Source organism: Hippocampus bargibanti, linkage group LG13 (genome assembly GCF_051943395.1).
Source record: "Hippocampus bargibanti isolate YZ-2025 linkage group LG13, ASM5194339v1, whole genome shotgun sequence".
Lineage (NCBI taxonomy): Eukaryota > Metazoa > Chordata > Actinopteri > Syngnathiformes > Syngnathidae > Hippocampus > Hippocampus bargibanti.
The window spans coordinates 20,792,379-20,811,849 of NC_142746.1; the positions used below are offsets into that span (position 1 = coordinate 20,792,379).

The window sequence follows — 19,471 nt, forward strand, 5'->3', positions numbered from 1 at the left end:
CATGCTCCTTGCAAGTGTTTTTGTATTTGAAACAATAAAAGTCAGTTTCAAACTCAACTGTTGGACGTTTGCTACATTCTTAGCATACTTAAGCGTGTCATTTCCATTTCTTGATGTTACTTTGGTGCGCTAACACTGTTCATCAAGCTCCTTGGAAGTGTTGTCATTTTGTATTTGAAACAAAGGTCAGTTTCAAACTCAAGTTTTGGCCATTCGGTATACTGTTAGCATAGTTAGCATACTTTTTATGTTTCTTGACATTACTTTGGTGGGCTAACAATCTGCATTATGCTCTCTGCGAGTGTCGTCATTTTGCATTTGAAAGTATAAAGGTCAGTTTCAAACTCAAGTGTTGGACGTTCGCCTCACTTTTAGCATAGTTAGCATGCTATTTAAATTAGATGACATTACTTTGATGGTTAACACTGTTAACTATGCTCCTTGCAAGTGTTGTCATTTTGCGTTTGAAACTATGTAGGTCAATTTCAAACTCAAGTTTCGGACATTCGCCATACTGTTAGCATAGTTAGCATGCTATTTAGGTTTTTAGACATTACTTTAGTAGGCTAACAATATGCATCATGCTCTTTGCAAGTGTTGTCGTTTTTCATGTGAAAGTACGTAGGTCAGTTTTAAACTCAAGTTTTGGACCTCTGCTATACTGTTAGCATAGTTAGCATGCTATTTACATTTCTTAACATTACTTTGGTGAGCTAACACTGTTCATCATGCTCCTTGCAAGTGTTGTCATTTTGTATTTGAAACTGTAAATCAGTTTTAAACTCAAGTTTCAGACATTCGCTACGCTCTGAGCACAGTTAGCATTGTATTTACTTACTGCACCTGTTATTTGTGGCTTATGCGAGAATTTGTGTTATCCTACCACAGGTATATTATTACAGGTTGTACTCAGGGAATCTAATCCTGTGGAATTTGAAATCTGCCAGCGTTTGTGTAACTGGCACGGTGCCGTGTAATCATGTGGCAGCGCTTCGCCATCCTACAGCTCGCGACTCTCTGATGTGCCTCGCCTGTGTTCCTACGGTGCGACAGCTAAATTGAGAGTAGAGCAGCGCTGGCGTCAAACTAGGAACACAGTACCTTCCTTGTTAAAGTAAACTCAGTTGCATCGAAAGATGCATGTGAGTGTTCGAGGTTTAAGTAAATATAAATAAATAAATGTCTTCTTACACTGCATTTTAGTTAAAACAGCCTGACGGTGTTAAAAACAACTCCAGCGACTGATATTTGCACTGGCAAATGTGACAAACGCCCGTGTGACTGCCGAGAAATCAAATTGCTCATTTAATCATGTAAGCAGCACGTTTTAATGATCTGTAGCAGAAAATCGGAAAGCAAAAGAAACCCACCGAGGTCCAACTCGAATCGAAACTGCCAAAAGCAAAGAAAACATCAGAGAAAATGAAGACGCGGGTTTTGACAGACAATCCATCTGAGCAGTGCTCTGAGACCATTCTGAAAAGATTCAAAATCCAGCCGTTGGAAGACAAATAATTTCTAAATTGACAGTCTTTCAACGTGACAGGCTTCTCTACCCATCAAAACGATCAGCCTGAAAGCACCAGAGCACTAAATCTTCACCTCAATTCTCGAGTGCTGGCAAGCTCTCTGGTAGCATCTGGGACAAATTTGCATGCGTCTATAATCAGACGGAAATGGAAGAGCCATGGGATGGATGCTAAAAGGAAGCATCTGCTTAGTAAAAAATCAACAGCTTGGCTGAAGAGTTCAAACGTTCTAAAAAATCTGTCTCTGGACTGAAAGTCCAAACTGGAAGGTGTTTTTTTTTTTTGGGGGGGGGGGTCACAGTAAAATTTGCACCACTCCTGCCATCGGTCAGCGTGTTCAAAGTGGGACATGATCGCCGTTTCGGCTATCTGCCAAATGACACGACTTCATCGACTCCCTATTTGACACCGTGGAAGAAGGAAATGTGCTTTCTGATGAGATGGCAGCACCACCATCTCGACCCAGACAAATGGCACTTTACATCACCCCCACAACTGCCACTATGAGGTAAAATCTTGGACGCCCCCCCCCCTCTGAACTAACGCGGAATCCCTCAGACCACTTGAGACAACACACAAGACTGAAATAAGAGACAAAGGGATAGAATTCCACCAACGCAGACGTCCTTGCACGAATTCAAAGCAATTTAGAAAAGTCTGAGACATCGGGAGAGGGAGTTTGACTGAGAGCCTTACCGGGGGGTAGGGGCGGGGGGTGTCAAACAGAAGAAATGCAGGAGGGAGGGGGGCGGTTGGCTTCACCTGAAGCCTGATGCAGTCATGGAACATTGCGGGGTGATGGATGTTAATCATTACTCGTGTGCAAGTCCCTCATCCATCCCAGTGCCTCTTTGAAAAGAGGCACCCCCCCCCCCCCCCCCCCCAGACATTGGAGTGTTTAGATCCAAAAGGACAGCTAGCATTCAGGCTTGATGAGGCTAAGTGACCAAAAAAAAAAAAAAACAATCCAAAAGAAAATAAGGTCTGTGGAAAAAATATCTATTTGGACTTGGATGATCTGGATTAGGATGTGATGGTTTGTTTTTTAGGCTTTGTGGATGTTTACCAGATTTATCTTGCATTGATAACATACGTCTGAGTAAGCTGTCAGTCATACAGCAGTGGTCCATCGATGAAAAGGTTTCTTCAGCCGTCATCTGTACTTCTTTGAAGGTGTCGGACGTTTCGCTTCTTATCTAAGATGCTTCTTCAGCGAAGTAAAGTCTTACTGGCAGTTTCGGCCCTATATATATAGTATATATATCCCTACTGTCCAGACATGGCGGTGCCGGACTCTGCTATGATTGGTCCCTGCTCTCAGGTTGAGGGGGAGCAGAGGACTAATCCCTGCGGCTCCACTGATTACTTCTATTGTCCTGACTGACGACTGGCCTGATTGCCCAATTGGTCCGACACCTTCAAAGAAGTACATATGACGGCTGAAGAAACCTTTTCATCCATTGATAACATAGTTTATAGAAAGTTACTTTCGTGCAGTAGTTCTTAAACTGTGTTTGATCGAACCCTAGGGTTTCGGTAAATTGGTCTCAGGGGTTCGGTGAGTCGGTCTCAGGGGTTTGGTGGATCATCCGCCGCAGAGGTACACCCATCAGTCTTGTATGCAGTTACTGGGCACAGTCTTTGAAAGAAGGGTTCGGTGAATGACCATATGAAACTGGTGGGGTTCGGTGCCTCCCAAAAGATTAACAACCACTGCTTTAGTGTCTTCCTACTGTACCTCAGTCTGCAAAGTAGATAATTCACGATTTCTGAACAGATCGTCAATCCGAAACTAACCAAAGCAACACCCGCCTTGGGCTTTAAGTGGGTTGATAGATCAGAGCTTCGTATAGAGATCAGCGAGAAATGGGGTAGCTGAAACATTGAATTTGCTTCAGCGTCTAGTCCAGAAAGGAATGTCACCGAAACCTTTCAGAGTACTGTGGGAATCGTCGGGTGAAAACACTTTGCAGTGAAGAGGCCAATACGGTCTTTTTGACACCTCAACTCACTGCCGTCAATGTCAAAGGAGTCTTTACATCTACTCCTCGGGGATCCAGATCCTCGCCGGCCTGACGAATTGCCCGTGATCTTGTCTGGTGTCCCCAGTCGGCATGGTCGGGCTCGTTTACGGAACGTGAACATCCCATCTGTGGGCTACACGAGGGGCTTTCATGACAGCTGCTATCCAATATGTTCGTAAAGGCTCCCCTTACCCACAACATCCAATAAAACTGTTTCAAAGGACAAGCTCCTAGCAGCCTGAAGCCTTTGGGTCGGGCCCAGTATCCTGATACAGTCGAACGTCTTGATTTTCGACCATTTCGGTTTTTGACCAAATATTTCGGGCTTTTTTAAGCCTCGGTTTACAACCCATAAACCAAGAAAAACCAAAACCCGAACAAAGTCTGGAATGGCGCCGCACGTCACATTTTTCAATTCCTGAATAAATTCGGGAATGGGAAGCAAATGAGTTTAAAAAAATCTGACATCACTGCCGGAACTACTTATTTTGACGTCAGGTGGGCGAGAAATGTACGGCGTCTTTGTCCGTTGCAACTTTTAAGTGAGTTTCCACATTGCTAATTAGCGATTAGCAAAGCGCCAGCGCACTTTGGCACTTTTGGAGTTTAGGACAGCGAGCCAGTAAATTGCATGGCGTCTAAAGGGGCACCGTGAGCACACCTGTCCTCCTTCATCCAGCTGGACTTGATTTTGCAACACCGCTAGCACAGTCGATGGAGCGATTCGATAAAAGGGAGACTGATTAACATTTGGGTTCAATATAAAAGTGTCAGTTGGCGGCGTCGACGCCCAAAAAGCCGCCGAGAGAAACCGCACAGGAATTGTATGCGGCGAAGGGATCGGAATACAGAAGAGCGTGCCCGCCGCCAGGGAGAATCTCTTGATTTATTTACAAGCGGCCCGGGCTGAGCGCTGAGGAGCGGCGGTGGAAGGTGCGCGCTTGCGTTTGTGCCAAAAAACACAAAAAGCAACAACTGGCATCTTGACAAGAGGCAGCTCATTTGTCCTACACCATCTGTGCCAGCAGCTATTAGATAATTCCGCCTTGAGGTGGCGCGGCGTGCACCATGTGAGTCCCTCCTCGCAGTTTAGCGTTGCTTACGTGTCACTTTTGACGCAATGGCGTCTGACTAGTCGCTGGCTGACAAGTTCAAATGTTTCCAAAAGATTTGGAGGAATAAGATTTTCATTTTTACTGGTTATTCTGTTGTGACGATGAATTCCTCATTTTAACTCATTCAGATGATGTGTAAAAATGTGTCCACTCTAGTGCCAGGGTTTTTGTCATTTTCACTCAGATTGCAGGACCGACGGAATATTGAGTTTTAAAATGACATAAACAAAAAAAAAAAACTTAGATTCTCTTCTTTAATCATCAAAAAATAGTTAATTCCTAAGTTATATGGGTCTGGAGTTATATGAGCTTGAAATGAGGGCAGCTGTCCAAAATACAATGCGATACATACACATCAGTTTATATAGCACTTTAACAACAGCTGAAGCTGTAACAAAGCGCTAACATGGAAACGCTGGCCCTTTTGACCATTGCCAGATATCTGAACAGCGCTTTATCGGCACCCGCGCAAGAAAAACCAAAACCCGAACAAATTAGGGAATGACGCTCTACGTCCTATTTTCAATTCCCGAATAAATTCGGGGGGTGGCAGTGAATGAGTTAACGAACAGCAGAATCTTTTTACTCAAAAATCTACACAGCCCCAATCACCCCCCCGCCCCCCATCCCCCTGGATATGCCCCCAGCATTTTATTTAAGTTTCTTGGTCACCTTCATCTAATTAACGCAAGTCTACAGGAATTTTTAAGCAATATTTTAACCCTCTGAAATGTCATCCAAAGCTAAAATGAATCAACAATTAGAAAATAATAATAAGTCGCGATATTATCTGCTTTGCAAAATTCATTTGCGAAAGTTCTTGATTTGATTGATTATTTGTAATATTTAGCAAGGACAGCAGTTAGCACGATGACCAAACGGTGCGAACAAGTGCAGGGCTCCGAAACTCCAAAAACATACATGGTGGGTTGCTATGCTCCCGCACGCCTGCGACCCGTGAGTGTAAACGGATTAGAAAATAGATGAAGCTACAGTATAGGACAGAACGGTGAGCTCGTGGGTTTTGTACGGTTAACTAAAGATTGGAAATGGCCTCGAGGTGTCGATGCGAGTGAACAGGCTAGCTAGGGCCGTAACTTGCCGCAAGCTAAAAGCCAACTGGGATACGCGCCAGCTCATATTACAATAAATTCCATTTGGAGTTTTCGCTCATGGTTTGGTTGAAACTCCAAATTGTACAACTTTGGAGTCTGCACTGTGTTAAAAAAAAGAAGAAAAGAGCATAGTCCTCTGAATGGCGAGCCGACGGGCAACTCCTATATTTAATTTACACTTCTCAAGGTCGTTTTGAGTAACATGCATCTCGGTTAAAGTCAGCGAAAGTCGCAGAGGAGTTGTCGTCTCATCTATGTGCCATCTGTTCCATCAGCGCACTTATGTTTCATTGTAGGCAATTTGGTGTGTTTGTGTCGCTACTTTTCTCCGCGACCTAAACACCATCCCGGGCATTTTGCGAATGTGTTTATATTTAAATTCATGAATCAAGTATACCCAGGAGGGGAATTTAAAATCTATTGGATGGCGGCAAGAGCTGTCGTGAACCTAAATCCTCAACCTGTCAAAAGTTCTGATCGGGGGAAAAAAAAAAAAACTGTAAAACGGCAGACACTTTTGCTGCTCCCCACGCGGTTGTATTTATTTATTTATTTATTTATTTACTTATTTATTTATTTATTTATTTATTTATTCATTTTTTTTTTTATTCGTGTATTTGTGTGTTTATTTATCTGTGTATTTATTTATTTATTTATTCATTTATTTTTTTTATTTTTTTATTCGTGTATTTGTGGATTTATTTATCTGTGTATTTATTTATCTGTGTATTTATTTATTTATTTATTTATTTATTTATTCATTTATTTATTTTTAATTTTTATTCGTGTATTTGTGTGTTTATTTATCTGTGTATTTATTTATTTATTTATTTATTTATTTATTTATTTATTTATTTATTCATTTATTTATTTATTCATTTTTTTATTTTTTTATTCGTGTATTTGTGTGTTTATTTATCTGTGTATTTATTTATTTATTTATTCATTTATTTATTTATTTATTTATTCATTTTTTTTATTTTTTTATTCGTGTATTTGTGTGTTTATTTATCTGTGTATTTATTTATTTATTTATTCATTTATTTATTTTTATTTTTTTATTCGTGTATTTGTGGATTTATTTATCTGTGTATTTATTTATCTGTGTATTTATTTATTTATTTATTTATTTATTCATTTATTTATTTTTATTTTTTATTCGTGTATTTGTGTGTTTATTTATCTGTGTATTTATTTATTTATTTATTTATTCATTTATTTATTTTTATTTTTTTATTCGTGTATTTGTTTATTTATTTATTTATTTATTCATTTATTTATTTTTATTTTTTTATTCGTGTATTTGTGTATTTATTTATCTGTGTATTTATTTATCTGTGTATTTATTTATTTATTTATTTATTTTTATGTTGTTATTCATTTATTTGGTTGAGTGAACGCTGGCGCGTGTGGCCGCCGCTGCTCACCCACAGAAAAAAATATCCTGTGACTGTAAAGTGTCCTTGAGAGTTTCAAAAGGCGCTTATAAATGAAATGTATTATTATTATTATTATTATTATTATTATTATTTATTGTGTATGATTTTTTTAAATTTCTTTATGTTGTTATGTATGTATGTATTTATTTGTGTATCAATTTATTTATTTTTATTTTTTATTTATGTGTATTTATTCGTGTATCCATTCATTTATTTATTTGTATTTATTTATGAGGCTATTCATGTATTTGTTGATTTATTTTTGTTTATGTTGTTATGTATTTATTTATATATTTATTCGTGTATCAATTTATTTATTTACGTTGCTATTTAATTTATTTATTTTTATCTATTTATTCCTTTATTCATTTATTTATGTAATTAAGTTATGTAGTTGTGTATTTATTTTTTTATACATTTTTGTTCATTATTTATTTATTTATTTATTTATTTATTTATTTATTTATTTATTTATTTGTTTAGCGTCAAAATTAAAATGTTATTCAACTGGGTCAACAGAGGGCATTTCCACTTTGTTAAAAATGGTGTCACATTTATTCATTCCATTGGAGTCAAGTAAGGAAAATACTCATCGTTGAGAAAAAGAAAAAAAACATGGATGCTTCTGTCAAACATTAAAAAAAAAATCAGTGAGGTCTTCAATTGACAAACTTTTGCACAAATATGAAACAAAAAAAAAAAAAACAACACTTTCAAATCCCCAAGCTCACATATCTGGCTCAGACTTTCTCTTTTTACAGTGTGGAATCAAACAACCTTGTAATCCAAACTCTGACCGACTCATACCTTGAATTCCACCCAAAGTCATTGCACAGAGCAGCAGCAGCAATAAATCGCTGACAACTCCTCACTAAAAAAAAAAAAAACATGATTTGTCCAAATGTGATACACAGAATCGGAATTGGGCCCGAAGGTGTCCGCCAAAAGAGTGACACATCCTCCCCATACAGCCTGTTATTTTCTTGATGTTTCCAGATAGCTGCCTCTGTCTGCCTCAGCGCCATGAAATGAACAAGGAGGGGGAGAGAGAGAGAGCACTGCCATCTTGACACGCCACTAGATGGCGGTATTGAGCAACAAAAAAAGTCAAAGAACCAGTTCCGAATGAGAACCGGATGACGTGTCAGCAAGGAGAAAGAAATTCAAGTTTCTCACGCGCTTGGTTGTTTATTTTAATAACGTTTATGTCCTCTTGTGACTGTTACCTTTGACCTTGACCGGGTGAGCTGAGCTTGTGAGAGGATGTCCGCGAATGACGGGGCGTGGTCCCCATGACTACAGAACACTCAGGAAATGAATGTTTTATCAGTCTGTGCAAGGACGTCAACAATAACAGATGAGTGAGATTGGGGGAGGGGGGGGGGGTAAATTTAACTTATTTGCAGGATCCCAAAAGTAGATTTCAACATTGAAGCACTTTGGTCGACCTCTGCCTCATCTGAATCTTAATCTGGAATCCTACTGGACCCTTGGCACCCTGCCCACCACCTTTTCCAGCGACTCCCCTCACGCCGATCCGTGCGCACCAAATCTAGCAGACCTTTACTTGGCAATAAAGATGATACTGATTCTGATATTAGTTGCAATAATTTCACTTTTTTTTTTGGTGGGGCAAGGCCACATTTTTTAATAGTCCATAGATTGTATTTTTGTCAATATTACAATTCCAATATGAATCAAACAAATCATTTTATGTATATTAACTCATTCACTGTCATTCGCAAATTTGTTTGGGAATTGAAAATATGGCGTCGAGCGCCATTCCCCGATTTGTTCAGGTTTTGTTTTTTTCTTGTTTGGGTGTCGATAAAGCGCTGGCCATAGCCTCTGGAAATGTTTTATTCCCTTCCACAAGGGGGCAGAATTTCCCTTTTTTCCATGTTGCCGCTTTGTTCCTGCTTCAGATGTTGTTTAATTAAAGCGCGATATAAACCAATATATATAAATTGCATTGTATTTTGGACATCTGCCCTCATTTCAAACTCATATAACTACAGAGCCATATAACTTAGGAATTAACACTTTCTGATGAAAGAAGAGTGTCTACGGTTTCTTACGCTGCACTGGTTGTTTATGTAGTCCTAAAACTCAATATTCTGAGGTTCCTGGAATTTGAGTGACAATGACAAAAATAATAATAATTCAGTAATAATAATAATAATAATAATAATAATAATAATAATAATAATAATAATAAAATAACAATAATAATAATAATAAAATAATAACAACAATAATAATAACCATTATTATTATTATTATAAATATTAAAATAATAACAATAATAATAATAATTATTATTATTATTAGTATTATTATTATTCTTATTATTAAATATGTATAATAATAATAATAACAATAATAATAATAATAATAATAATAATAATAATAATAATAATTGTTATTATTATTATTATTATTATTATTATTATTTATTTATTATTAAGTTGTATTTTATATTAATATGTTTGATTTTATTTTATTTATGCTAGGAAAAAATATATATATGAGTACATAAAATGCCATTACTTTAATGCTTCAATATTTGGTGAAGTAATTATATTACGTATTTAAAAAATATAAGCACAATATACAGGTCACATCCGATTTACGACCAGCTCGACTTACGACCACCCATACTTACGACCATGACCTCCAGACCCTATTTTTTAAAATGTTAATTCTACGCCGCAACGCGCTAGCATGCCGAATGGATTTCGACTTACGACCATTTCGACTTACGACCGTTTGGTCGGAACGGAATTCGGTCATCAGTCGGATGTTACCTGTATTACAATCTAAAGGTTTTTGATGAATAATTTCAACCTTTTTTTGGTGTATAATTCACAACGTCCATCTATCTGTTTGAAATTTTTAACGTAACCCTTGAACTAAGAGTTGACTCACTCCAGTTCGAAATTGTCTCATTAGACCCGAGTTTGCCCTCTTCTCTCACACTATTTTGCTTGCATTGAGCCGTTGTGCAGATGCTTCAAGTGTTCCTTCCACTGGTTGAGATGAAAATCAGAACAGCCTGTTCTGCTCAAAGGAGAGAATGTGTGGGAGGAAAGGCGATAGATAGCAAGCAGGCTGTCCCTTCGTCTCCCGTTGCAAAATGGAGTGGCATTCCGCTCGCTTTTCGCCGTTCAACAACGACACGGAGAAGCCATCACGAGCTTGAAAAGTACATTTCGCAAAGTGTTATCGATCACAGGTAATTTGAGGGGGGATGTCTGAGCAGAAATTCAGCTACCCTGCCCCCACATATTCACTTTCTCCAATCTGCAGAAGGTCGATCATCCATTCGGCATGCTAGCGCGTTGCGGCGTAGAATTAACATTTTAAAAAATAGGGTCTGGAGGTCATGGTCGTAAGTACGGGTGGTCGTAAGTCGAGCTGGTCGTAAATCGGATGTGACCTGTATATTGTGCTTATATTTTTTAAATACGTAATATAACCCTCATCTAAAGTGATCATGTAAACAGCTATCTCCTGACCGGTAGGAATTGTGGGAGTCTTGACGTGTTGGGCTCTCTTTCAACTGGAGTTGCAGAACTACGTCATCCTGGCTTCATTGAAAAACTATGTGGGAGACGATTGGGGGGGGGGGGTGTAATTTTTTTTTAGAGGGTGGGGTGTTTTATTTTGTCATTTATTTTTTCATTATTTCATGTATTTATTTATCAATCTATTCATGTATCCATTTATTTATTTGTTTATTTATTTACTTATTTATATATGTATTTTTATGTATTTATTTTCCTTTTAATTTCCTTTTATTTCTATTTTCCTTTTATTTTCCAATATTGTTATTTATTCATTTATTTATTCATCTATCAATCTATCCATTTATTTATTTATTTATTCTTATTTTTCAGTTATTTATTCATCAACCTACCAATCTATCAATCTATCCATAAATTCATTTATTTATGTTTTTATTCATTTATCTTTTCATTTATTTATGGATCTATCAATCTATCCATTTATTTATTTAGTTAGTTAGTTAGTTAGTCGTTATTTATTTAGTTATTTATTCATCAACCTACCAATCTATCAATCGATCCATAAATCCATTTATTCATGTATTTATTCATTTATTTTTTCATGTATTTATTTATATATCAATCTACCCATTTATTTATTTGTTTAATTATGTATGCATGTATGTATTTTTTTTTATTCTTTTTTACATTTATTTTTACATTTACGGTATTCATTTATTTATTATCTATCATCTATTTAAATTATTATTATTATTATTAATAATAATAATAATAATAATACGCCTTTCAATGCTCTGAAGGACACTTTACAGTCACAGACATGCAAAGAAAAAAAATATTTATTTATGTGTTTAAGTATTTATTTATTTTGATCTATTTGTTTGTTTGTGTGTTTGTTTATTGTTTGTTTTCAAGCATATACTGTTTTTGCTGCTGTGAAATATCAATTTCTCCGCTGTGATACTAATAAAGGCTCATTTAATCTAATCTAATCTCATATATGTGTTCACAGTATGATTTAATGGTAAACATTATCACATGTAGTTTACGCTTTTTGGTAAATTTTTGTTATTTTTTGTTGTTTCCAAGCCTATATATGTTTACAGTAGGACTTAATGGCAAATGTGATCGCATATAGCCTTTTTTTTTTTGTTTTTTTTTTTTTTCCAGCTGGCATTCCAGCTGCAGAGGCCTCGAACATCTGCTTTCTATTAATGTCACCCTCCAGAAACATTACCCCAAACACACATTTGTTGACTTTCGTTGTGGGACTTGGGCGGAGCCGGATTTCATACTGTTTGTGCCTGCCGATGTGAGAGAGAGGAAAAAAAAAAAACGTTTCAAAAAGACTCTTCCTGGAGCATTTGCACTGTGAACGCGTCATTCTTAAACGACTCATTTTTACGTTCGGTGTAATTTTATCACTCAGCCAATCACCCCACTTCATGAATTTGATGATGAACAAGCCGGCTTCTATGGCCGTGAGCGAATTAAACCTCAATTACCTGTGTCATCTTTTAGCATAAGCGCTAACGCCGTCGCAAAAATAAATAAATTTAAAAAAACGGGAACGTAAGAATAACGTGAACGTGAATACCAAGGCCAGGCTTTGGTTAGCTAGACATGTACAACATAATTACAGTCAACCGCACACACTCACACACAGCTGGATCACCGCAGCATGGAAACCATCCAAACACAACCACGGCTCAGACTGCAGCCAACTCCCTTTCTCTTAAATCAACAAAGCCTGTCTTTTTTTTTAAAAAAACTGAAATGTGTGTGTGTGCGTGTGTTTGTATGACTAGTCTTCTGAGGACCACAAACATTTTATACCATACATAGTGAGGACATTTTTGACAAGTGAGGACCTTTTGGCATTCATTCTAAAGGCTTCTCGATGGTCCATATATGCATCTGTTAAAGTTTCAGGAAGGTCCTCACAAATTCACCCAAAATGATTTTTTGGTGTGTATTTTCATTTCACTTGGATACACACACTTTTTACTCACTGTTGTGTTCATGTGTGTCCGCGCATGCGTGTGTGTGTGGTTAATGAGAGGAAAAAGTTCTTACCACAAAAAGTAAATTTATATTTTAACCGAATTCACCACAGGGGTGAGGACTTTGAATGTATCCATTCAGAAACCTCACTCCTGCTGTTATTTCAGTTTCAAGTGCACTTTTTATTTCTTTTTTTAAAGAAGTTCAACTGGGAAATGGGGTGACATTTAGTGTTCAAATGTCACACTAGTTCTCTAAACTTATCAGCAATGTTGGTCCTCACTCTTTATATGGAGTTAACCGGCCCTCACATAGCCATTGAAACAGGAATGTGTGTGTGTGTGTGTGTGTGTGTGTGTGTGTGTGTGTGTGTGTGTGTGTGTGTGTGTGCGTGCGTGTGTGTTCCGGTATATAAGTAGTTGTCAGACCCAACTGTAACAATGTAAATTGTTTCAGGTTCAAAGTGGCCTGTGTAGCTGCCGCACGCCTCCACTGTGCCAGTGCACATTTTTAGAACGTCTATCTCTCTCACACGCAAGCACACACAGATATCGTTAGCAAGAACTTGTCAAAACAGTAGCATTGTTTTGTACTGAAAAGAACTTTCAAAAAAAAAAACTTGAGACAACAACTTTTCTCAGCGTCATCCAACTTTCCCGACAATGTCGCTGCGCGGCTTTGAGTTTGGCTTCACGCTGTCGCGCCACTTACAATTAAAAAAACTCTCAGAAAGCAACTAAAAGGGGGGAAGGGCGACGCGGCGGCGACTTCCCGCCCGCACATAACGTCTTTTCCTTGTTTTTTTTTTTTTCTAAGATGTCTACACCCAGCTGTCATTTTCATCCGCCCGAATCGCAAAAACACCCGTCGAGAAGTCGTACTCAAAAGGCGAAATGAGCTCTGCGTGAGCTTGTCCAGATGCTACGAAGCAGCTGCTACGGAGAAACGATCGGTGTCGAAAAATCGCTCATGATGACAAACAAATTTGACGTTTATCATACGTTAGCCGGAAGGCTCCATTGACGTCGGCGCAATGCAGAACTTATTAAGAGAGGCACGGAAAAGAGTGCCTCGGGCTTTAGCCGCACACGACTTTATATACGAATACATGCGGTTCAGTCGTTGCCTAGCGGAACTCGTGACAATCTTATTTGAAGGAAATCTCGGCTATTTGACGTTTTTTTGTGCTCAAGCCCATGCGATGAAAGCATAAAAACGATCTTGGTGTTGTTGTTTTCAGAATCAGAATAAGAAAACCTTTATTCGTCCCACAATGGGGAAATTTGCCTCTGCGGCTTTCTATACACATGTTTTTCAACATTTTTGGCCGCGACATTCGTCAAGGAGGCGACTGTGCTGAGCGGTTGCGCCATTTTCAGCAGAACGAATATGCCAGCACCGTTTTTGATTGCGAGGAATGTCAGTTCCATTTGGATGTCATCGATGGACATGGATGTAAATTTTTCCACTGCAAGACTAATCAAGGTAAATCCAATCCAATGAGAAGAAAAGAGTGTCAGTGCAGAACACCGATGCATATGAGGAACGGTCGCGGCTCAGAATTGAAGCGGATTTATATGGGACAGGAGATGTGAGATAATCTCTTTTGGTCAATGGATGCTACAGCTTCGTGTTTGCTTTCAACATTTAGCTTGTAGCAGACGTGCGCATTTCACCATAATGTCCCTGATCCACTGGTGAAAAGGACGCTTTGATCCTCTCCTCTTTCTTCTTGAACCACTTCATACAAGAAAAAGGGTGCAGGAAGTGCTTAAAATTGAATGACTGTTTGTGTCTTTTGTGTTATTTTGACTTCAAGATGTCGCCGCGAGAGTGGCTGCCTTTACAGCAGCTCCTGTATTGTGTTTTTCTATTTCTACTCTTTCTTTTCATCTTCTTTCATTTCTTCCTTAACTTTGCTGCTGTGAAATGTAAATTTCTCCACCAATCCAATTCACAACTGCCTTTGGGGGTGGGGGATGGCTTTTGCTCAATATTGCAGGGCTCGGTCACTATCCAACACAAACAACTGTGGTTCAACCAATGTCAAATTTGCAAAGTCATGTGACAAAACATCCTTAAATCCAGCCTGAAAAGCAAGAAACATACAAAAAACTGTGATGTCTGGCATACCTTATGAGATTAGACAGAATAAGAAGTTATCATATTTAAGTTGCATGCTGTTATATGCTTAGTCAACATGTGTGACTCAAATAAACAATTGAAGCACAGACAACCTGGGGTCAATCTGAGGTCAACAGACACAGCAAGTTAAACTGTCATCTTCATCTAGGAGATCTGGCCTTGGACAGAATTTAGGACTTGGGAAACTCTTTATAACTGAAGCAATTTACGACTTGAAACTCCTTCACAGGAAGAGCGCATTAGCCAGGTTATAAATGTATCAGTTCATGGAAGAGACAATGTTTTATTGGTTACAACTGTTTGTGCTTAGAACGGCCAGACGTCTGTTATTCTGATCATGTTATATCAATTAAATTTGCATGTACTCTCAAAAAATAGCTTGGCAGAGGGTTGCAGAATTCGGAGGTCTGTCATGAATGGCTGCATCTCCTGCCGGCAGTAAAGACAATCTTTCTGGGTCCGAGCCTTCGTCTACAGTGTCCGATCGAACATCTCTGACACCTTGTCACCCCGGATACCAAAGAGCTTGCCAAGCTGCTCTGTAAAACCCTCCAAGGTAACCTGTTGTTCTTACCGGCCACCCCCAAGAACATAAGATGTGATCTTGTCCTTTTACTTCTACGCTGAGACCACTTGGCTTCAAATGAGAGAGAAAATGATAACCTTGGTTGCCATGACGACACCGCCGATGGAGATCTGAAGACAAAGCGTCCCTGTTTTTGCCGTAAATGGATCATCACAAGGTTATTAAGCCTTTTTGGCGTACAATGGTTATTTTGTGGTCTTTATAAAGCATGAACCGGAACGTTCATGACATTTGACGTTTTCCTTAAAAGCAGAGCGCAACCCGCGTTGTGATACAACCGTGCGCTCATCCCTTTTGACCCGCGGTTCTTTCCGAAAATGGATTCATGAAAGGCCCTTCTGTGTGTAAGCTCAAAGCCCCCCCCCTTGAGCTGTCCAACCCCCCTTGGGCCCCTTTACCTTGACAATCGACCAGATATGAAATTTGATGTTGAAGACCTGCCAACTCAAACTACTTGTTTTATAACTACCTGATCACACACACGGAGGCGACTGTAACATGGAGTTTGGATTGTTAAGACTATTTTAATCGGATCTGACTAAGGTAGCTTCAACAAAATTGCTTTGTTTGCTTTGATATTTAAAAGGACAACCGACACCTCCGGAGAAGTTGCGTCCATAATTTGTAAAATCACTTCAAATGACTTCTACTGAGTGCATTTTCCAAAGATTCCACTGCATATAGCTATATTTTACATGTTAAGACTCGCGCTGAATATTCATGAAGTCTTGTTTTTGAGTTGGTGACGATGCCCTAAGTGACGTCACGGAAGGAACGCCCCTGACCGAGAAAGCGACACACAATGCATTTTGGGTACTTTTTTTCCATCTGAAAACACAGTGTTGATGGCGAAATTATCTATATATATATATATATATATATATATATATATATATATATATATATATATATATATATATATATATATATATATATATATATAATAATCATCTTGTGCATTTTCTGGGCGCTACATTGGAGTCCAGACGGCTCGAATTGATACAGAAGTACAGTAAAGTCTCGTTATATCGATAGTCCCGGTTATATCGATACTATTTCTATGCATGCACGGAGAAAATTACATGCAAAGAGGGTCGGATATATCGATAATCCCGGTTATATCGATATTTTTTCGGACTCCCTTGAATATCGATATAACGAGACTTTACTGTACTTCTTTAATCGATTACAAACATTTATGCTTTCCTCTTCAGAACTATTTGAATCATATTCATAACTGGATGAGTAACAAGAAAGCATCTTCTCCAAATCTAAAGCCATTGTTTTGATTCTGGAGTAACCTGGCGTGACGTCACGAACAAGGGGGCGGGATTTTCTGAATATCCCCAGTTCCGAGCTCATTTTGTGGCAGTTTTAGATAGCTAATAGCTAGCTAGCCAGCCAGCGAGGCCGTTAACAACAGCTGAAGCTGGAACAAAGCCGCCCCCTTGTGGAAACAAAATAAACATGGCCAGACGCCATGGCCAGCGTTTTATCCGCATCCAAGCATGAAAAAACAAAACCCGAACAAATTTGGGGCTCTACGTCATATTTTCAATTCCCGAATACATTTGTAAATGGCAGGGAATGAGTTAATGCTCATATAAACAAAATGAAAAAACAAACAATTTTCCGAAAGGATGTAAAATGCCGTCCGAATTATGAGACATTTAGCATATCGCTAACCAGGATGGTTGCTAGCTTGAGACTGAGCTGCCTTATATTTATTTGGGTGGGCGGATGTACTACATCTGCGGGCGTTCGCGCTTGGGTGTCAGGCACGTAAGCACTTTCAGTCTGTGGGAACTCCGCCAGAAGGAGTCAAGGTATCTGAGATTTGAGAGAGAGGGGGGTCACGGCGCTCCGGAGGGGAGCAGGGGGGGGGGGGATCTGCTTTTCATTAGATCAAGCCATATGTCATTGTATCTACTCCACCCAATGCACTCTCGTTTCCCAGAATTGTCAGTCGCTGACACAACTTCGATCTGCCATTCCCGCAAATCGCTGCGATTGCGTATGCGTGGCGTGCCAGAGATTAATTCTTTGCTAGCTGGCCGGGACAACGCGGAAAAAGTTCTCAATGTTGCATTTGAATATTCAAAAGGAAAAAACATAAGCAGGGGAAAAAATAAACTCTCTGTAGTGGGTGACTGGCAAAGAAGAAAAGACCTGGAAAGTATCAGTGAAGAGGCCTGATCTTCGTCCAATCCCTCTCCTAGTTGACAGACAGCTTCATTCAAATGTTTTTTTTTACTTCATTGCCACATCACTCAAAAAATTCCAACAAAGTACAGCGATACCTCGGTTTACGATCCCCTTGGCTTACAAACGGTTCGGTTTACGAACGTTACATTTATGACAATTTTATCTTGGCATATTAACTCTTTTTCGGGAGCGCCACAATGAATGATGTGTCGTTCACAAACGAGCCCGTTCTCCTAACAAGAAAATGGCAGCCGACTGTTTTTGTCCTCTATTCCCCGCCCCCAGTCTTCGTTTAAAGCCACGTGATTGGTCAAGAACGCAGCAGTGAGGGGAGGTTGTTTGAACATTAAAGAGACAGGCAGATGACAGAGAGGGAATGATAAAATGGATAGAAAACAGTGAAATTTAGACTTGTTTCAACTTTGATAGTTCAAAGGCAGAGTGTAGACTGCAAGGTGAAAATATCCCATCAATCAGGCTCCACAAATAACCCGCACAAGCCATGTACACTTGATGCAAAAAGCTATCAACCAAGATAAACAGAACACAATTGATGAGGAACTAGGTAAAATTATCGAAGAGAAAGCACCTACAAGGGATCATTCCTCAAGATGGTGAAAGAAGAAAGCTACGTTGCTCCTCAAGTGTTTAATGCTGATGAAACCGGCCACTCCATCCCATCAAGCCATCAATTGGATTGGATTGGATTTGCCTTTATTAGTCTCACAGTGGAGAAATTTACGTTTCACAGCGGCAAAGTTATGTCAAGAATGAAAGTAGAAAATGACCATCACAAAGGTAAATAAAACGACTTTATTATACAGTACAGTTTATTTATTTAATTATAATGCCATAGCACATTTATTATACATAAAATAAGGCATATTTGTGTTGTTTTAACGCGTAGAAATTCGAAAGTAGAAAATTATGTTTTATGGGAACGAATTATTCTAATTTTAATGGTTTCCAATGGGAAATGCGTTTTTGGGACACACACTCTGTTTGGGAACCAATTAAATTCGGAAGCCAACGTATCACTGTACCCCATTTGACAAACTAGTGCACTTGTCGTGAATAATGTTTGCTCGTTACGCTCGCTGATGACGCCTCGGCGATATGTATTATTCATGCTTGGTTATTCTCCTTAGAGAGGCATGATGATTTGTTTCAATCACTTCATATTCAAACTTGCTTTAAACATCATAAGTTCGCAGTCAAGTCAAGGGAGGGGTGTAATTAACGACGTCTACCATTGCTGATGGATGATTATTTACTCCACTGACTTGTTTTTTTTATGTTCGTCAAACAATCAGAGTGAAAAATGTATGCGGTAGTCTTAGCGTCGAGACATAAGTCAATCACATTTTGTTTTGTTATCCTAATAGCAAGTCACAATATAAGATAAAATCTAAAGAAAAACGTCACTTTACCTAGCTGCTCTTTAGCATCGGTGTGATCTTCGCGCTGACAAGATGGCTGACCAGTTCCAAAATGGGGCTGTGGAAGAAAATGAAAGTTTATTTCAAGACAAATTAAAATCAGCTTGACTCATTCACTGCCAGACATGCGCAAAAAAAAAAAACAAAAAAAAACGAAATTCCAACATTTCCGAACCGAACGAAGATTCCATCGCATATAGCTACATTTTACGTTTTAAGACTTGCACTGAATATTCCGGAAGTCTTGTTTCTGAGTTGGTGACGAGTCCTCACCCTACGTCACTGAAGGAACGCCCCTGACCGAAAAAAGGGCAGATTGTAGCAGTCCTTCCATCACGTCAAT

At 38.7% G+C, this 19,471-nt stretch overlaps 1 protein-coding gene across 1 annotated transcript in view; it reads right to left on the reverse strand.

The window, feature by feature from the left end:
• LOC148889685 (VPS10 domain-containing receptor SorCS1-like) overlaps positions 1 to 19,172 on the reverse strand; it is a 116,646-nt gene extending 97,474 nt beyond the window's left edge. The window contains exon 1 of the mRNA XM_089011884.1: positions 19,120 to 19,172. The gene's annotated coding sequence lies outside the window, so the exon portion shown is untranslated. The remainder of the gene's footprint in view (positions 1 to 19,119) is intronic.
• Between the last annotated feature and the right edge of the window lie 299 nt (positions 19,173 to 19,471).